This window comes from Salvelinus alpinus, chromosome 20 (genome assembly GCF_045679555.1).
Source record: "Salvelinus alpinus chromosome 20, SLU_Salpinus.1, whole genome shotgun sequence".
NCBI classification, from domain to species: domain Eukaryota; kingdom Metazoa; phylum Chordata; class Actinopteri; order Salmoniformes; family Salmonidae; genus Salvelinus; species Salvelinus alpinus.
In genome coordinates, this window is record NC_092105.1 from 7724857 (window position 1) to 7742604 (window position 17748).

A 17748-nucleotide genomic window follows, 5' to 3' on the forward strand; every position below is an offset into this window, starting at 1 on the left:
TGTAAACTTCTGACCAACTGGAATGGTGATAGTGTATTATTGTCACGCTCTGACCATAGAGAGCCTTTGTTTCTCTATGGTGAAGTAGGGCGTGACTGGGAGGTGTTCTAGTTTATTATTTCTATGTGGTGTTCTAGTTTTCATATGTCTATGTTGGTGTGCTTGGTATGGTTCCCAATTAGAAGCAGCTGCTAATCGTTGTCTCTAATTGGGGATCATATTTAGGTAGCCTTTTTCCACCTGTGTTTTGTAGAATATTGTGATCGTGACAGAATATCCCACCACAACAGGACTAAGCAGCGTGCCCATGAGAAGGTATCCTGGACTTGGGAGGAGATTTTGGATGGGAAGGGATCCTGGACTTGGGAGGAAATCCTGGCAGGACAGGATCGCCTTCCGTGGCGGCAGACAGAGGGTTATGATCACGCCGGGGTTCGCAGCCACATGGAACGCCCAAGAAACAGCCCACATTTTTTTGGGGGGAGCACAAGGGGTGGTCGGCGGAGCCGAGGAGTGAACCAGAGCCAGTCTGGGAGAAGAGGGAGAAACTGGAGGAGAGTGAACGGAGAGAGTCAGAGACAGTCAGTGAGTGGATGGAGATATTGGAGGAGAAAGAACGGAGAGAGTTGTTAAGTTGGTGGAAGATGCACGACATTTAATCTAAGGAGCGTGTTATCAATTTAATGCCACCTGAGTCAGCTCCCCGTACTCGTCCTGAGGAGCGTGCTATTAGTCTGGTGAAATCTGTGCCGGCTCCACGCACCAGGTCTCCAGTACGCATCCACAGCCCAGTAAGTCCTGTGCCAGCACTCCACACTCGCCTTGAGGAGCGTGTCATTTGTCCGGTGCCATGTGTGCAGGGCTTTACGTACCAGGTCTCCAGTGCGCCTACACAGCCCAGTACGTCCTGTGCCAGCTCCTCGCACTTGCCGTGCGAAGTGTGTCATCGAACCGGTACAATTGATGCCGGCTATACGCACCAGATCTCCAGTACGCCTCCACATATCCCAGTACGTCCTGTGCCTGCTCCTCACACTCGCCCTGAAGTGCGTGTCCCCAGCCCGGTACGTCATGTGCCTGCTCCTCGCACTCGCCCTGAGCTGCGTGTCACCAGTCTGGTGCAACCTGTGCCGGCCCCACGCATCAGGCCTCCAGTGCGCCTCCCCAGTCCGTTGCGTCCTCTGCCTGTTCCTTGCACTCGCCCTGAAGAGCGTGTCACCAGTCCGGTGCTACCTGTGCCGCCCCCACGCTTCAAGCTTTCAGTGCACCTCCCCAGTCCGGTGCCCCCTGTGCCGGATCCACGCACTAGGCCTCCAGTGCATATTCACAGTCCAGAGCCGCCAGCGACGATTCCCAGTCCAGAGCTTCCAGCGACGATTCCCAGTTCAGATCTTCCGGCGTCGATTCCCAGTCCAGAGCTTCCGGCGTCGGTCCACAGTCCGGAAGCTCCCGTGATGGTCCACAGTCCGGAACCTCCTGCTACGGTCCACGGTCCGGAACCACCGGTGACGGTCAACGGTCCTGAACCTCCAGCGAGGGTTAACGGTCCGGAGCTTGTAAACATGGCGTCCAGTCCAGCTCCATGGCAGGAGCCTTCCTCTGCACTGATGCCCAGTCCAGACTCGGCGTCCAGTCCGGCTCCATGGCAGGAGCCTTACTTGACACCGAGGTCCAGTTCAGGCACAGTGTTCAGCCCGGGTCCATGGCTGGATCCGCGGTATGAGCGGGTTCTTCGACCAGCACCGGAGCCGCCACCGACACTAATCACACTCCCTATCCACCCCATTTGGTTTCAGGTTTTGCGGCCGGAGTCCGCACCTTTGGGGCGGGGGGAACTGTCAAGCACTGACCATAGAGAGCCTTTGTTTCTCTATGGTGAAGTAGGTCAGGGCGTGACTGGGGGTGTTCTAGTTTATTATTTCTATGTGGTGTTCTAGTTTTCATATTTCTATGTTGGTGTGCATGGTATGGTTCCCAATTAGAGGCAGCTGGTAATCATTGTAGAGACAATGTCTCTATCATTGTCTCTGGGGATTATACTTAAGTAGCCTTTTTCCACCTGTGTTTTGTGGGATATTGTATTTTGTATTTTGAGTTAGTGCATGTAGCACCTCTGAAGTCACGGTTCGTTGTTTGTTTGATAGTTTCGCTTCAATACATTTTGTGGAACTTTAATCACGCTGCGCCTTGGTCCGTCTCTACACACGATCGTGACAATTATAAGTGAAATAATCTGTCTGTAAACAATTGTTGGAAAAATGACTTGTGTCATGGACAAAGTAGATGTTATAACCGACTTGCCAAAACTTTGTTTGTTTACAATAAATTTGGGAAGTGGTTGAAAAACGAGTTTTAATGACTCCAACCTATGTGTATGTAAACTTCCGACTTCAACTGTATCCTCTATGGATCTGACTATCCAGATAACCGCTGTAGTATAATAACCTTATTTAAGCTGCATAAATCACAAGGAAAACAACATACATTGTTATGAGTGGTCACGTCAGCAGTTAAAGGTTAGTGGAGGTAAACTGTGACAAATGCATTGTTTTATGCAGTGTTAAGAATGACAAACATGACTTACAAAATCCTTGTACCCTAATTTCAGAAAGAGTTAGTCTAATCTCTTCTCTGACCTTTCAGAGTCAATCTCAGGATTCTAGACTGTCAGATCAAATACATTGTTATTTGTCACATGCAGAGATTACAACAGGTGTTGACCTTATCGTGAAATGCTTACTGACGAGCCCTTTCCCGATAATGTAAAGTTAAAAAGTAAGAACATGTGCAAGTAGAAATAGACAACTGTAAACGAGAAACAACACTAATGAGTCTATATACAACGAGTACCGGTATCCAGTCAATGTGCAGAGGTATGAGGTAGTTGAGGTAATAGAGTCAGCGTGTGAATAGAGTCAGCGTGTGCATAGAGTCAGCGTGTGCATAGAGTTAGCGTGTGCATGGAGTCAGCGTGTGCATAGAGTCAGCGTGTGAATAGAGTTAGCGTGTGCATAGAGTCAGCGTGTGCATGGAGTCAGCGTGTGCATAGAGGTAGCGTGTGCATAGAGTCAGCGTGTGCATGGAGTCAGCGTGTGAATAGAGTCAGCGTGTGCATGGAGTCAGCGTGTGCATAGAGTCAGCGTGTGCATAGAGTCAGCGTGTGCATGGAGTCAGCGTGTGCATAGAGTCAGCGTGTGCATAGAGTCAGCGTGTGAATAGAGTCAGCGTGTGCATAGAGTCAGCGTGTGCATAGAGTCAGCGTGTGAATAGAGTCAGCGTGTGCATAGAGTCAGCGTGTGCATAGAGTCAGCGTGTGAATAGAGTCAGCGTGTGCATAGAGTCAGCGTGTGCATAGAGTCAGCGTGTGCATAGAGTCAGCGTGTGAATAGAGTCAGCGTGTGCATAGAGTCAGCGTGTGCATAGAGTCAGCGTGTGAATAGAGTCAGCGTGTGCATAGAGTCAGCGTGTGCATAGAGTCAGCGTGTGCATAGAGTCAGCGTGTGCATAGAGTTAGCGTGTGCATAGAGTTAGCGTGTGCATAGAGTCAGCGTGTGAATAGAGTCAGCGTGTGCATAGAGTCAGCGTGTGCATAGAGTCAGCGTGTGCATAGAGTCAGCGTGTGCATAGAGTCAGCGTGTGCATAGAATTAGCGTGTGCATAGAGTCAGCGTGTGAATAGAGTCAGCGTGTGCATAGAGTCAGCGTGTGCATAGAGTCAGCGTGTGCATAGAGTCAGCGGGTGAATAGAGTCAGCGTGTGCATAGAGTCAGCGTGTGCATAGAGTCAGCGTGTGAATAGAGTCAGCGTGTGCATAGAGTCAGCGTGTGCATAGAGTCAGCGTGTGCATAGAGTCAGCGTGTGCATAGAGTTAGCGTGTGCATAGAGTTAGCGTGTGCATAGAGTCAGCGTGTGAATAGAGTCAGCGTGTGCATAGAGTCAGCGTGTGCATAGAGTCAGCGTGTGCATAGAGTCAGCGTGTGCATAGAATTAGCGCGTGCATAGAGTTAGCGTGTGCATAGAGTCAGCGTGTGAATAGAGTCAGCGTGTGCATAGAGTCAGCGTGTGCATGAAGTCAGCGTGTGCATGGAGTCAGCGTGTGCATGGAGTCAGCGTGTGCATGGAGTCAGCGTGTGCATGGAGTCAGCGTGTGCATAGAGTCAGCGTGTGCATAGAGTCAGCGTGTGCATAGAGTCAGCGTGTGCATAGAGTCAGCGTGTGCATAGAGTCAGCGTGTGAATAGAGTCAGCGTGTGCATAGAGTTAGCGTGTGCATAGAGTTAGCGTGTGCATAGATATTAGAGTTAGCGTGTGCATAGACTTAGTGTGTGCATAGACTTAGTGTGTGCATAGAGTCAGCGTGTGCATAGAGTTAGCGTGTGCATAGAGTTAGCGTGTGAATAGAGTTAGCGTGTGCATAGAGTCAGCGTGTGCATAGAGTCAGCGTGTGCATAGAGTTAGCGTGTGCATAGAGTTAGCGTGTGCATAGAGGTAGCGTGTGCATAGAGTTAGCGTGTGCATAGAGTTAGCGTGTGCATAGAGTTAGCGTGTTTATAGAGTCAGTCTGTGAATAGAGTTAGCGTGTGCATAGAGTTAGCGTGTGCATAGAGTCAGCGTGTGCATAGAGTTAGCGTGTGCATAGAGTTAGCGTGTGCATAGAGTCAGCGTGTGCATAGAGTCAGCGTGTGCATAGAGTCAGCGTGTGCATAGAGTCAGCGCGTGCATAGAGTCAGCGCGTGCATAGAGTCAGCGCGTGCATAGAGTCAGCGCGTGCATAGAGTCAGCGCGTGCATAGAGTCAGCGCGTGCATAGAGTCCGCGTGTGCATAGAGTCAGCGCGTGCATAGAGTCAGCACGTGCATAGAGTCAGCGTGTGCATAGAGTCAGCGCGTGCATAGAGTCAGCACGTGCATAGAGTCAGCGTGTGCATAGAATCAGTGTGTGTATAGAGTCAGTGAAAGAAAGTGCAAAACATTGTCAACGTAATAGTCCGCATAGTAGAGCTCTGCTACCTGAGCCCGACGGACTACGACATTATACATTGGGTTAGGGATGGGCAGGGCCTGTTGTCTCAACAATAACTAGGATACAGGCAGGGCCTGCTGTCTCATCAATAACTAGGATACAGACAGGGCCTGTTGTCTCATCAATAACTAGGATACAGGCAGGGCCTGCTGTCTCATCAATAACTAGGATACAGGCAGGGCCTGTGTCTCATCAATAACTAGGATACAGGTATGGCTCGGGTATCACTACATTGAGCGGCAACATTTTGAAGCTGAGTCATTTCCTCGTGCTCTGCTGCTGCAGCTCAGTCACATCTGACTAAGATCATAACATGGTGTCAGTAGTGCTACAACCTCGTCAAATTTAACACAGGAGAGATTATTTCACAGAAAATAATAATGTTCCCTGAGTTTTGTCAGAGTTTAGAGTGATGAATTGTTTTTTTTTAAACTGCTTCTAACTGCTCTCACGTCTCTTCATTGAGCAGAGCAGCCCAAGCGGAGCCGTTGCTATGGATACTTACACACTCAAAGCCACCATGAGCAGAGTGCATGCTTAGCGAGCTGTGTGCAGGGAGCATGTGACAGACAGAGAGGAGCAGCTAACATATTTACTAATGGAGGAAGTTATTTCTGATTTTGTGCCTGGGTAGGGTAGGGCCTGAACGTAGTGGGTCTGGGTAGGGTAGGGCCTGAACGTAGTGGGTCTGGGTAGGGTAGGGCCTGAACGTAGTGGGTCTGGGTAGGGTAGGGCCTGAACGTAGTGGGTCTGGGTAGGGTAGGGCCTGAACGTAGTGGGTCTTGGTAGGGTAGGGTCTGAACGTAGTGGGTCTGGGTAGGCTAGGGCCTGAACGTAGTGGGTCTGGGTAGGGTAGGGCCTGAACGTAGTGGGTCTGGGTAGGGTAGGGCCTGAACGTAGTGGGTCTGGGTAGGGTAGGGCCTGAACGTAGTGGGTCTGGGTAGGGTAGGGCCTGAACGTAGTGGGTCTGGGTAGGGTAGGGCCTGAACGTAGTGGGCCTGGGTAGGGTAGGGCCTGAACGTAGTGGGTCTGGGTAGGGTAGGGCCTGAACGTAGTGGGTCTGGGTAGGGTAGGGCCTGAACGTAGTGGGTCTGGGTAGGGTAGGGCCTGAACGTAGTGGGTCTGGGTAGGGTAGGGCCTGAACGTAGTGGGTCTGGGTAGGGTAGGGCCTGAACGTAGTGGGTCTGGGTAGGGTAGGGCCTGAACGTAGTGGGTCTGGGTAGGGTAGGGCCTGAACGTAGTGGGTCTGGGTAGGGTAGGGCCTGAACGTAGTGGGTCTGGGTAGGGTAGGGCCTGAACGTAGTGGGTCTGGGTAGGGTAGGGCCTGAACGTAGTGGGCCTGGGTAGGGTAGGGCCTGAACGTAGTGGGTCTGGGTAGGGTAGGGCCTGAACGTAGTGGGTCTGGGTAGGGTAGGGCCTGAACGTAGTGGGTCTGGGTAGGGTAGGGCCTGAACGTAGTGGGTCTGGGTAGGGTAGGGCCTGAACGTAGTGGGCCTGGGTAGGGTAGGACCTGAACGTAGTGGCCATGGGTACGGTAGGGCCTGAACATAGTGGGCATGGGTAGGGTAGGACCTGAACGTAGTGGGCATGGGTAGGGTTCGTGCTTAAAATGAATTCCTGTGCAGGACTCTACCAGGTAGCCATTTAATTAACTGTTCATCAGTCTTATGGCTTGGGGGTAGAAACTGTTAAGGAGCCTTTTGGACCTAGACTTGGTGCTCCGGTACCACTTGCCGTGTGGTAGCAGAGTGAACAGTCTATGAGTTGGGTGGCTAGGGTCTTTGAGCATTTTCCAGTCCTTCTTTTGAAACCACCTGATATAGAGGTCCTGGATGGCAGGAAGCTCTGCTCCAGTGATGTACTGGGCCATCCGCACTCCTCTCTGTAGCGCCTTTTAGTCAAGGGCAATGCAGTTGCCATATCAAGCGGTGACGTTGCCAATCAAGATGCTTTCAACGGTGCAACTTTAGAATTTTTTGAGGATCTGAGGAGCCATGGCAAATCTTTTCAACCTCCTGAGTGGGAAAAGGCGCTACCTCGCCTTCTTCATGACCTTGCTGATGTGAGAGTACCGTGTTAAGTCCTTGCTGATGTGGACACTGTCGAACTTGAACCTCTCGACCCGCTCCACTGCAGCCCTGTCGATGTGGATGGGGGTGTGCTCGCCCCTCCGATACCTGTAGTCTACGATCAGCTCCTTTGTCTTGCTGGCGTTGAGGCGGAGGTTGTTTTCCTGGCACCATACAGCCAGGTCTCTGACCTCCTCCCTGTAGACTGTCTCATCGTTGTTAGTGATCAGGCCTACCACTGTTGTGTCGTCAGCAAACGAATGATGGTGTTGGAGTTGTGCTTGGCCACGCAGTCGTGGGTGAACAGGGAGTACAGGAGGAGACTGAGCACGCACCCCTGAGGGGCCCCCGTTTTGAGGATCAGTGTGGCGGAAGTGTTGTTACCTACCCTTACCACCTGGGGGCGGCACGTCAGGAAGTCCAGGATCCAGTTGCAGAGGGAGGTGTTTAGTCCCGGGGTCCCGAGCTTGGTGATGAACTTGAAGGGGACAATGGCGTTGAACGCTGAGCTGTAGTCAATCAACAGCCTTCTCACAAAGGTATTCCTCTTGTCCAGGTGGAAGAGAGTAGTGAGGAGTGCAATAGAGACTGTGGTTGTATTGTTTGTGGATCTGTTTGGGCGGTATTCAAATTGGAGTGGGCCCAGGGTGTCTATGTTGATTGTGTTGATGTGAGCCACGACCAGCCTTTTGAAAGCATTTCATGGTTACAGAGCTGAATGCAACAGGACAATCGTCGTTTAGGCAGGTTACTTTTGAATTCTTAGGAACAATGGCAATGGTGATATGCTTGAAACTTTTTGGGGGATTACAGACTGGAGATGAGGAGATGCCACAAGGAGATGTTGAAAATGTTGATGAAGACACTTGCCAGCTAGTCCAGCTGGACTGTGCATGCCCTGAGAACGTGCCCTGGTATTTTGTCTGGTTCAGCAGCTTTGTGAGTGTGATCCTATTTCCAAGCCTTTCTCAAATTGGCCACGGAGAGCGAGATCACACGGTCATCCAGGACAGCGGGGGGCCTGTATCAGTGTTGTTTTCCCTCAAAGTGAGAATAGAAGGCATTCAGCTCGTCTGGGAGGTTTTGGTCACTGACGTCATCGATGCACTTATTGATGAAGCCTGTGACTGATGTGGTAAATCCCCTCAATGTTATTGGATGAATCTCAGAACATATTCCAATCTGCGCTAGCAAAGCGGTCTTTTAGCTTACCGCCCCCTTCACCGTACTGAGAACGTCACTGGTACTTCTTGTTTGAGTTTTACCCTATAAGCTACCCTATCCACATCGATTGGACAGTAGTGGAGAAGGTGGAAAGTTTTAAGTTCCTCGGCGTACACATCACAGTCAAACTGAAATGGTCGCCACAAACACAGATAGCGTGGTGAATAAGCCACAACAACACCTCTTCAACCTCAGGAGGCTGAAGAAATTTGGCTTGTCACCAAAAACGCTCACAAACTTTTACAGATGCACAGTCGAGAGCATCCTGTCGGGCTGTATCACCGCCTGCGACGCCAGCTGCTCCGCCCACAACCATAAGGCTCTCCAGAGGGTAGTGAGGTCTGCACAACTACCTGCCCTCCAGGACACCTACACCAACCGATGTCACAGGAAGGCCAAAAAGATTGTCAAGGACAACAACCAACCGAGCCACTGCCTGTTCACCCCGCTATCATCCAGAAGGCGAGGTCAGTACAGGTGCATGAAAGCTGGTACAGAGAGACTGAAAAACAGCTCTTATCTCAAGGCCATCAGACTGTTAAACAGCCATCACTAACATTGAGTGGATCCTGCCAACATACTGACTCAAATCTCTAGTCACTTTAATAATAAACAATTGGGTGTAATAAATGTATCACTAGTCACTTTAAACAATGCCACTTTAAATAATGTTTACATACCCTACATTACTCATCTCATATGTATATACTGTACTCTATACCATCTACTGCATCTTGCCTGTGCCGTTCGGCCATCGCTCATCCATATATTTATATGTACATATTCTTATTCATTCCTTTACACTTGTGTGTATAAGGTAGTTGTTGTGAAATTGTTAGATTACTTGTTAGATATTGCTACACGGTCGGAACTAGAAGCACAAGCATTTCGCTACACTCGCATTAACATCTGCTAACCCTGTGTATGTGACCAATACAATTTGATTTGATTTGATTTTTTAAACTGGAAGCAGGAGAATGGAAAATGGATTCATGGTCTGATTTGCCAAATGGAAGGTGACAGAGGTCCTTGTCTGCGTTTCTGTGGGTAGAGTAAAAATGGTTAGAGTGTTAGCACCTCCAGAGTGCAGTCAAATGACCTAGTGGCCTCATGGGTGGAATGTTATTAATATTTGTATTATTTATAATTTAATAATTAAGTAATTTATAATTAAGTAATTTATTTTTTAAACACCAAAAATCCCATATTTCAGTCTTCTTTGAGGTATACAAAGTGTATTATTAGGAAGCAAACTCAAAATGGAATACATTTCAACTCTATATCTGACATGGTAGAGGTGTCTTATTTTTGTGTGCCTTTAACCATGTATGTGATGTGAAATGGAACTCCTCTACTCCGACAATTAATCCACAGATAAAACGATAAACCGAATTCCTTTCTAGTCATCTCTCCTCCTTCCGGTCTGGTCAGCATGTGACAAGGTCTCCAGCCCTTCCACGTCTTCCCTTGCACCGCTTGGGTAGCTAAAAAAAAAAGGAGTATGGTCCAGTGTAAACAAGGGAACAACTGAGTCTGAGTTTAAGTAGGAGCCATTATCGAAGTCGAAGTCGAGGTAAGTAGCTGTCGATTCGTAGTTCAAAGGTACTTGGTAGTCATGGGTGATAATGGTGTGAGCATTCTGTACAAAAAAAGTATGCAAAGAACACAAAACAGCAAAGTTGGGTTGGAGCACGTAAGATGTCAACCATCTCCATCGTTCACACTGTATTGATTTGATCCTGTCAGTGAAACAGAGAGAGAGAGGTCCTCAGAGAAACCTGGCCAAAGCTCTTCTTATCCAGGTCACACTAACACTTCCATTGCCTGGCCCATCCTCCGCTCTGGTTCCCCCCTGTCAGATTAGCAGACAGACAGCATCTAGCAGTCGGTCCAGTCGGCAGAGACGAGCTAATCTCTCCGCAGGACAGAGAGGAAGAGGACATATCACAGTTCTCCACCCACGCCGGAGTCAGAGGGCTCTATCAACCGGCTCGAGCGTCAGATCACACAGACAGGCAGGCAGGTTGCAGGGAAGGAGGGTTGGAAGGCAGGCAGGCAGGTTGCAGGGAAGGAGGGTTGGAAGGCAGGCAGAGATAGTTGCGACCCAAGAACCACCGTGACCATGGACCAGCCACAGACGATCAGGCAGGTTGCAGGGAAGGAGGGTTGGAAGGCAGGCAGAGATAGTTGTGACCCAAGAACCACCGTGACCATGGACCAGCCACAGACCACTGCAGGCAGGGTGTTCAGTTGCTCACGCTGAGATGTCTTTGATTAGCCAATGGCTGACCGGAGAGCCAAAAAGGATAACTTGTCAAAAGTAGCATCTGCTCCCATGGAGAGACAGTGGGTGTTTATTCAACTTGGTCTCAGAGCATTCACGTATTATTCTGCATGTAAATCCGAGACACTCCATTTAGTATGATATGTTACGTTTCGTATGGTATGTATTCATCATTTGTGGATGCCCGTCAATCATTTCGTATGATATGTTACGAGTTACAATTTGCATTATATGTTACGAATTTGCAATACGTGCTATATGTTAGGATTTTGCCAAACATACAATATGTTAGGAATTCAAATGAAATTGTACTTGTCACATGCACCGAATATAACAGGTGTAGACCTTACAGTGAAATTATTATTCTTGATAGGTGGTGAGGTGGCTAGGTGGCTAACGTTAGCTAGCTAGCTTGCTAACTTTAGCTAGGCTAGAGGTTAGGGTTATGGGTTAAGGTTAGGTATACGGTTAGGGAAAGGGTTAGCTAACATGCTAAGGTGGTGCAAAGTAGCTAAAAAGTAGTAAGTTGTTGACAAGAGGCTAAAATGCTAAAGTTGTCTATAATGAGATTCAATCTCGCAAACTTCGGTTTGCTAGACATACACGTTATACGCCTACCCATCCACCCTGACCAACCATTTTTGCCTTAAGTAACCATCTGTCTTATTTAACCATACCAAACATAACATATTATACTAAATTGAGTGTCTCGGATTTACGTACAGAATAATACAAAATTCTCCAAGACCAGGTTAGTTTATTAGGGATAGAAATGGAATGAGAGAGATGGAACACTAAGGACAGAACACTAAGGACGGAACACTAAGGACGGAACACTAAGGACGGAACACTAAGGACGGAACACTAAGGACGGATTTACACACAGCCGTGGCGGTTGGTACCGTTTAAGATGAGGAAAGAATACTTTTTTTTATGAGCATGGCCTTATTTCTATTACAGCATATTGGATGACTGTTATTCATATTCCATTCACCCAGTTCAATGTAACATCGATAGGTTTAGGCTGCTACATGATACACAACGTTTCCCTGTACCCATCATGAGGTTTCTACAACCTAGCCTATTAATGAAAGTTTACAATGTAGTAGGTGCACAGTTCAAAATAATTTTGAGTAATCAAGGTGACAGACAGTGACACAGTCAACACCACCTTGCACACTCTTGCCTGCATCTAGTTGATCTAGGGTGTTATCATTAGTCCAACAGTTGCAAACAAGAGTTTCTATTGGACAAATTCAGGTATGTTTATCCCCGTTTCGTTCCATTTGGTTCCTTTTAAGAAACATTTTTCAACAGAATTGGCAGAATGGTAGACCGTCATTGTAAATAAGATTTTGTTCTTAACTGACATGCCTAGTTAAAAAAATAAAATAAATCAATACATTTAAAAAATGAATACACCCCTGATCACACGCAAACACAGTTCACTTTCATAGCAGCCACATAAAAACAGCATGATTACTTTGCTTGTTGTATATATAATTCCTTATTGCAACTATCAACGCGCTCTCCTCCTCTCACCATTTCCCTTCGCTTGTGGACTTCAGTGCACAACACATTAGCTATCTGTCACCAGACGGAAAAAAAACTTTCCAAGCCAAATCTTCATATCATGACCGTTAACCGCTACACAAAGCCTACATAGTTGTCACGTCATAGTCAACATAGCTACAAGAACTAACACGTTAGTAAACCCGCCACAATCACGCAGTACAGTGTACAGTTAGCAAGCCATTTAGCAGTTACACCAACGGGCCCTGGTGGCAAAAAAATGAATAAATCTAAAAGCTTACCTTGACTTGGAAGAGTTCCGGTGTTGGCTAGCCATAGCTAACATAGGATCCCTCTCTGTTTGAGCCGGGTGTTTGAGTAGGCTAAATTAGCTAGTTGCATTCGCTAGCTAAGTGAAAGTAAAAAAAAAAAAAAAAAAAACAGCTCTCTCTCTCTCTTGCTTTTCCTTAATTTTGGAAGAAGATTCTTGAAGTCAATATCCCCTGAGCTGCTACACCACAGTACTGCTGAGGTTACTGTAGACACTTCATTTTCAAAACAGTGTTAATCAGTTCTTTGGTGATGTGAATATATTTAGTATAGTTATTTTTTTTTATGTTTCACAATTATTATTTTGCTGAAATTCACTGAGGAGGATGGTCCTCCCCTTCGTCCTCTGAGGAACCTCTACTGATACACACACACACCAGGATACTACGCAGAAAGAATTTAGTTCAGTTCGCTGTCACTCAGAACCTTGACGTCTGTTCACAACGGAATGTAATCACAGCAGGATGTGTGACAGACTTTCCAAGAGTAGCTAACTGGATGTGTTGACAATCACAGTTGTCAACGTATTCAAGTCGTCAGAGTAGTTAACTAAAGATCACAGTTGTCAACATATTGAAGTCGTCAGAGTAGTTAACTAAAGATCACAGTTGTCAACATATTGAAGTCATCAGAGTAGTTAACTAAAGATCACAGTTGTCAACATATTGAAGTCATCAGAGTAGTTAACTAAAGATCACAGTTGTCAACATATTCAAGTCGTCAGGGTAGTTAACTAAAGATCACAGTTGTCAACATATTCAAGTCGTCAGAGTAGTTAACTAAAGATCACAGTTGTCAACATATTGAAGTCATCAGAGTAGTTAACTAAAGATCACAGTTGTCAACATATTGAAGTCATCAGAGTAGTTAACTAAACACACACACACCAGGTGACACACCACACACACACACACACACACACACACACACACATCAGGTGACACACCACACACACACACACACACACACACACACACACCAGGTGACACACCACACACACAAACACCATAGAAAGGGGACAGGCACAACGTAAACAACACTGCCATGCCTCCCTGTCTGACAGAGAATTAATAATTCAAACAATACCACATGAGAGGCAATTATGGACTCTTCCTATAGTTACAGCTTCAGCATTGTCTGGTGCATACTATTTTGTTGATATAGAAACATGTAATGGACAGCACTCTCCAAGCTGTATACACTTCCTAGTGCTTAGCCTAGTTATTCTATGAACTTTTCGTCTCTCCACTATAATGTCTGTCTGTCTTCGTCTCTCCACTATAATGTCTGTCTGTCTTCGTCTCTCCACTATAATGTCTGTCTGTCCTCGTCTCTCCACTATAATGTCTGTCTGTCCTCGTCTCTCCACTATAATTTCTGTCTGTCTTCGTCTCTCCACTGTAATGTCTCTGTCTTCGTCTCTCCACTATAATGTCTGTCTGTCCTCGTCTCTCCACTATAATGTCTGTCTGTCCTCGTTTCTCCACTGTAATGTCTGTCTGTCCTCGTCTCTCCACTGTAATGTCTGTCTGTCCTCGTCTCTCCACTATAATGTCTGTCTGTCTTCGTCTCTCCACTGGAATGTCTGTATATGTCTGAGTCGCTGAAGCATTGCCCTCCCTCCCTCTTTCCCTTCCTCTCTCCTCCTCCCCTCCCTCCCTCTTTCCCTTCCTCTCTCCTCCTCCCCTCCCTCCCTCTTTCCCTTCCTCTCTCCTCCTCCCCTCCCTCCCTCTTTCCCTTCCTCTCTCCTCCTCCCTCCCTCTTTCCATTCCTCTCTCCTCCTCCCCTCCCTCTTTTCCTTCCTCTCTCCTCCTCCCCTCCCTCCCTCTTTCCTCTCCTCTCTCCTCCTCCCTCCCTCTTTCCCTTCCTCTCTCCTCCTCCCCTCCCTCCCTCTTTCCCTTCCTCTCTCCTCCTCCCTCCCTCTTTCCATTCCTTTCTCCTCCTCCCCTCCCTCCCTCTTTCCCTTCCTCTCTCCTCCTCCCCTCCTTCTTCCTAATAAATCCCTGCTTGGATCCCTGCTTGGACTCCTTGGGGGTACCAGTGTCCTGTCAGAGTGCCACTGTGAGTGACATTCATTAGCTAACACCCCACAGGCTCTGTCATGCACAAACACAACCCCAGAAACACAGAGCAGAAATGAGATGCCACTCTGGCCACATCCCAGACAACAAAAGCAGAAATGAGATGCCTGTCTGGCCATAGCCCACACAACAAAAGCCATTGTGAACCCAGTGTCAACGCTAGCAGGCAGCGTTGTAACGCAGCGTAGCATCGCCCTGAACATGGAACAGCTGTAGTGCAGCTTAGAGGGATGTAATTACAGTTCATCGCCATATTTATTAGTCACAGAAACAAATTCCACTTGTCTTGTGTGTTCTGTGGATGTAGGAATATCCAGTTGTAGAAACAAAGTGTCTTTGTCTGTCTATCTCAGGGGGTGTGTCTAACTCAGGGGGTGTGTCTATCTCAGGGGGGTGTGTCTACCTCAGGGGGTGTGTCTATCTCAGGGGGTGTGTCTATCTCAGGGGGTGTGTCTATCTCAGGGGGGTGTCTATCTTAGGAGGGTGTCTATGTCTATCTCAGGGGGTGTGTCTATCTCAGGGGGTGTGTCTATCTCAGGGGGTGTGTCTATCTCAGGGGGTGTGTCTATCTCAGGGGGGTGTCTATCTTAGGGGGGTGTCTATGTCTATCTCGGGGGGGTGTGTCTATCTCAGGGGGTGTGTCTATCTCAGGGGGTGTGTCTATCTCAGGGGGTGTGTCTATCTCAGGGGGTGTGTCTATCTCAGGGGGTGTGTCTATCTCAGGGGGTGTGTCTATCTCAGGGGGGTGTCTATCTTAGGGGGGTGTCTATGTCTACCTCAGGGGGTGTGTCTATCTCAGGGGGTGTGTCTATCTCAGGGGGTGTGTCTATCTCAGGGGGTGTGTCTATCTCAGGGGGTGTGTCTATCTCAGGGGGTGTGTCTATCTCAGGGGGTGTGTCTATCTCAGGGGGTGTGTCTATCTCAGGGGGTGTGTCTATCTCAGGGGGGTGTCTATCTCAGGGGGGTGTCTATCTCAGGGGGGTGTCTATCTCAGGGGGGGTGTCTATCTCAGGGGGGGTGTCTATCTCAGGGGGGGTGTCTATCTCGGGGGGGGGGGGTCTATCTCAGGGGGTGTGTCTATCTCAGGGGGTGTGTCTATCTCAGGGGGTGTGTCTATCTCAGGGGGTGTGTCTATCTCAGGGGGTGTGTCTATCTCAGGGGGTGTGTCTATCTCAGGGGGGTGTCTATGTCTATCTCAGGGGGGGTGTCTATGTCTATCTCAGGGGGGGTGTCTATCTCAGGGGGGGTGTCTATCTCAGGGGGTGTGTCTATCTCAGGGGGTGTGTCTATCTCAGGGGGTGTGTCTATCTCAGGGGGGGTATCTATCTCAGGGGGGGTGTCTATCTCAGGGGGGGTGTCTATCCCAGGGGGGGTGTCTATCCCAGGGGGGGTGTCTATCCCAGGGGGGGTGTCTATCCCAGGGGGGGTGTCTATCCCAGGGGGGGTGTCTATCCCAGGGGGGGTGTCTATGTCTATCCCAGGGGGGGTGTCTATGTCTATCCCAGGGGGGGTGTCTATGTCTATCCCAGGGGGGGTGTCTATGTCTATCTTGGGGGGGGGGGGGGGGTGTCTGTCTCGGGGGGTGTCTATCTCAGGGGGTGTGTCTATCTCAAGGGGGGTATCTATCTCGGGGGGAGTATCTATCTTTCTCAGGGGATATGCGACATGTAAAATGGCAACAACAACAACAAATATTATTCTATCTTAATAGAATAATGGGGGTTAGGCAGCCATGTTGTTTTTTCGGTGAGAAAATAATTTACAGCATATCTTTCTGGCTTTGGGTTTATTCTACCACTGCTCTCCTTGCTGAGTTGTTTCTTTTCTCTTCCTTTCTGGTTTTTGCTGGTATTGCTGGGTGCCTGGCCTGTCTGGTGGCTAGTTGTCTGGAGGCTAGTTGTCTGGCTGGCTGGTTGTCTGGCTGGTTGTCTGGCCGGGTGGTTGTCTAGCTTGTCGCCTGGCTGATTGTCTGGCTGGTGTCTGGCTGGCTCATTGTCTGGCTGGTTGTCTGGCTGGCTGGTTGTCTGGCTGGCTGCTTGTCTGTCTGGCTGGCTGTCTGTCTGGTTGTCTGGCTGGTTGGCTGGTTGGCTGGCTGGCTGGTTGGCTGGCTGGTTGGCTGGTTGTCTAGAGCCTGGTTGTCTGGCTGGTTGGCTGGTTGTCAGGATGGCTGGTTTTCTAGAGCCTGGTTGTCAGGCTTGCTGGTTGTCAGGCTGGCAGGTTGCCAGGCTGGCTGGTTGGTTGTCTGGGAGGCTCATTGCTGGCTGGTTGGCTGGTTGTCTGGCTGGCTGACTGGTTGTCTGGCTGGTTGTCTGGCTGGTTGTCTCGCTGGCTGTCTGGCTGGTTGTCTGGCAGATGGTTGTCTGGAGGCTGCTTTCTCTGTCTGGCTTGGTTGTCTGGCTGGCTGTTTGTCTGGCTGGCTGGCTGGTTGTCTGGCTGTCTGTCTGGCTGGTTGTCTAGCTGGCTGGCTGGTTGTCTGGCAGATGGTTGTCTGGAGGCTGCTTTCTCTGTCTGGCTTGGTTGTCTGGCTGGCTGGTTGTCTAGAGCTTGGTTGTCAGGCTGGCTGGTTGGTTGTCTGGCTGGTTGTCTGGCTGGCTGTCTGTCTGGCTAGCTGGCTGTCTGTCTGGCTGGCTGTCTGGCTGGCCGGTTGTCTGACAGATGGTTGTCTGGAGGCTGCTCTCTCTGTCTGGCTTGGTTGGTGTTAGTGTTGTGATGGGATGGGGGACTAGGTGTGTCCAGTCAGTATGTATTTTCTAGTGTTTGTGAAGACAGATTTGGGCAGCGCCTTCAGTATGCTTAGAGACGTTTCCAATCTGTTTGAATGAAAATATTAAAAATGAACCTTTGGGCGATGCAGAGTTCACTCGCTGTTCTTACGTTGTAACGTCTGCAGAGTCTGGATCACAAAGCCCAGGCAGCAGACATCACATAGTCAGGTCATTGAGAAGTATAGGAGTCATTGTTGAGCAATACATAAATACTTTAATGGTGCAGGCTGAAGCTATAAATATGTAATGGACAATCTGAATGGGTAGCAAGGTAACGGGACAACACAATATGTGTGTTTGATGTGATGTTTGTGTGTATGTGAGTGCTCCTGTTTTGTGTGTGTGTGTGTGAATATTTGGTTTGATTCCATTCCAGCTCACACTGTCAAGATCACTTGACTGGTTGTTGTCGCTCCCCCTTTTCTCAATCTCGCTCTATCTCTCTCTCTCCCCCTCCCCCCTTC

The 17748-nt window shown here is 48.7% G+C and overlaps 1 protein-coding gene across 4 annotated transcripts in view; it reads left to right on the plus strand.

Moving 5' to 3' along the window:
- LOC139546245 (syntaxin-binding protein 5-like) overlaps positions 1 to 17748 on the plus strand; it is a 232336-nt gene that overhangs the window by 201590 nt on the left and 12998 nt on the right. The gene's annotated exons all lie outside the window — the stretch shown is intronic.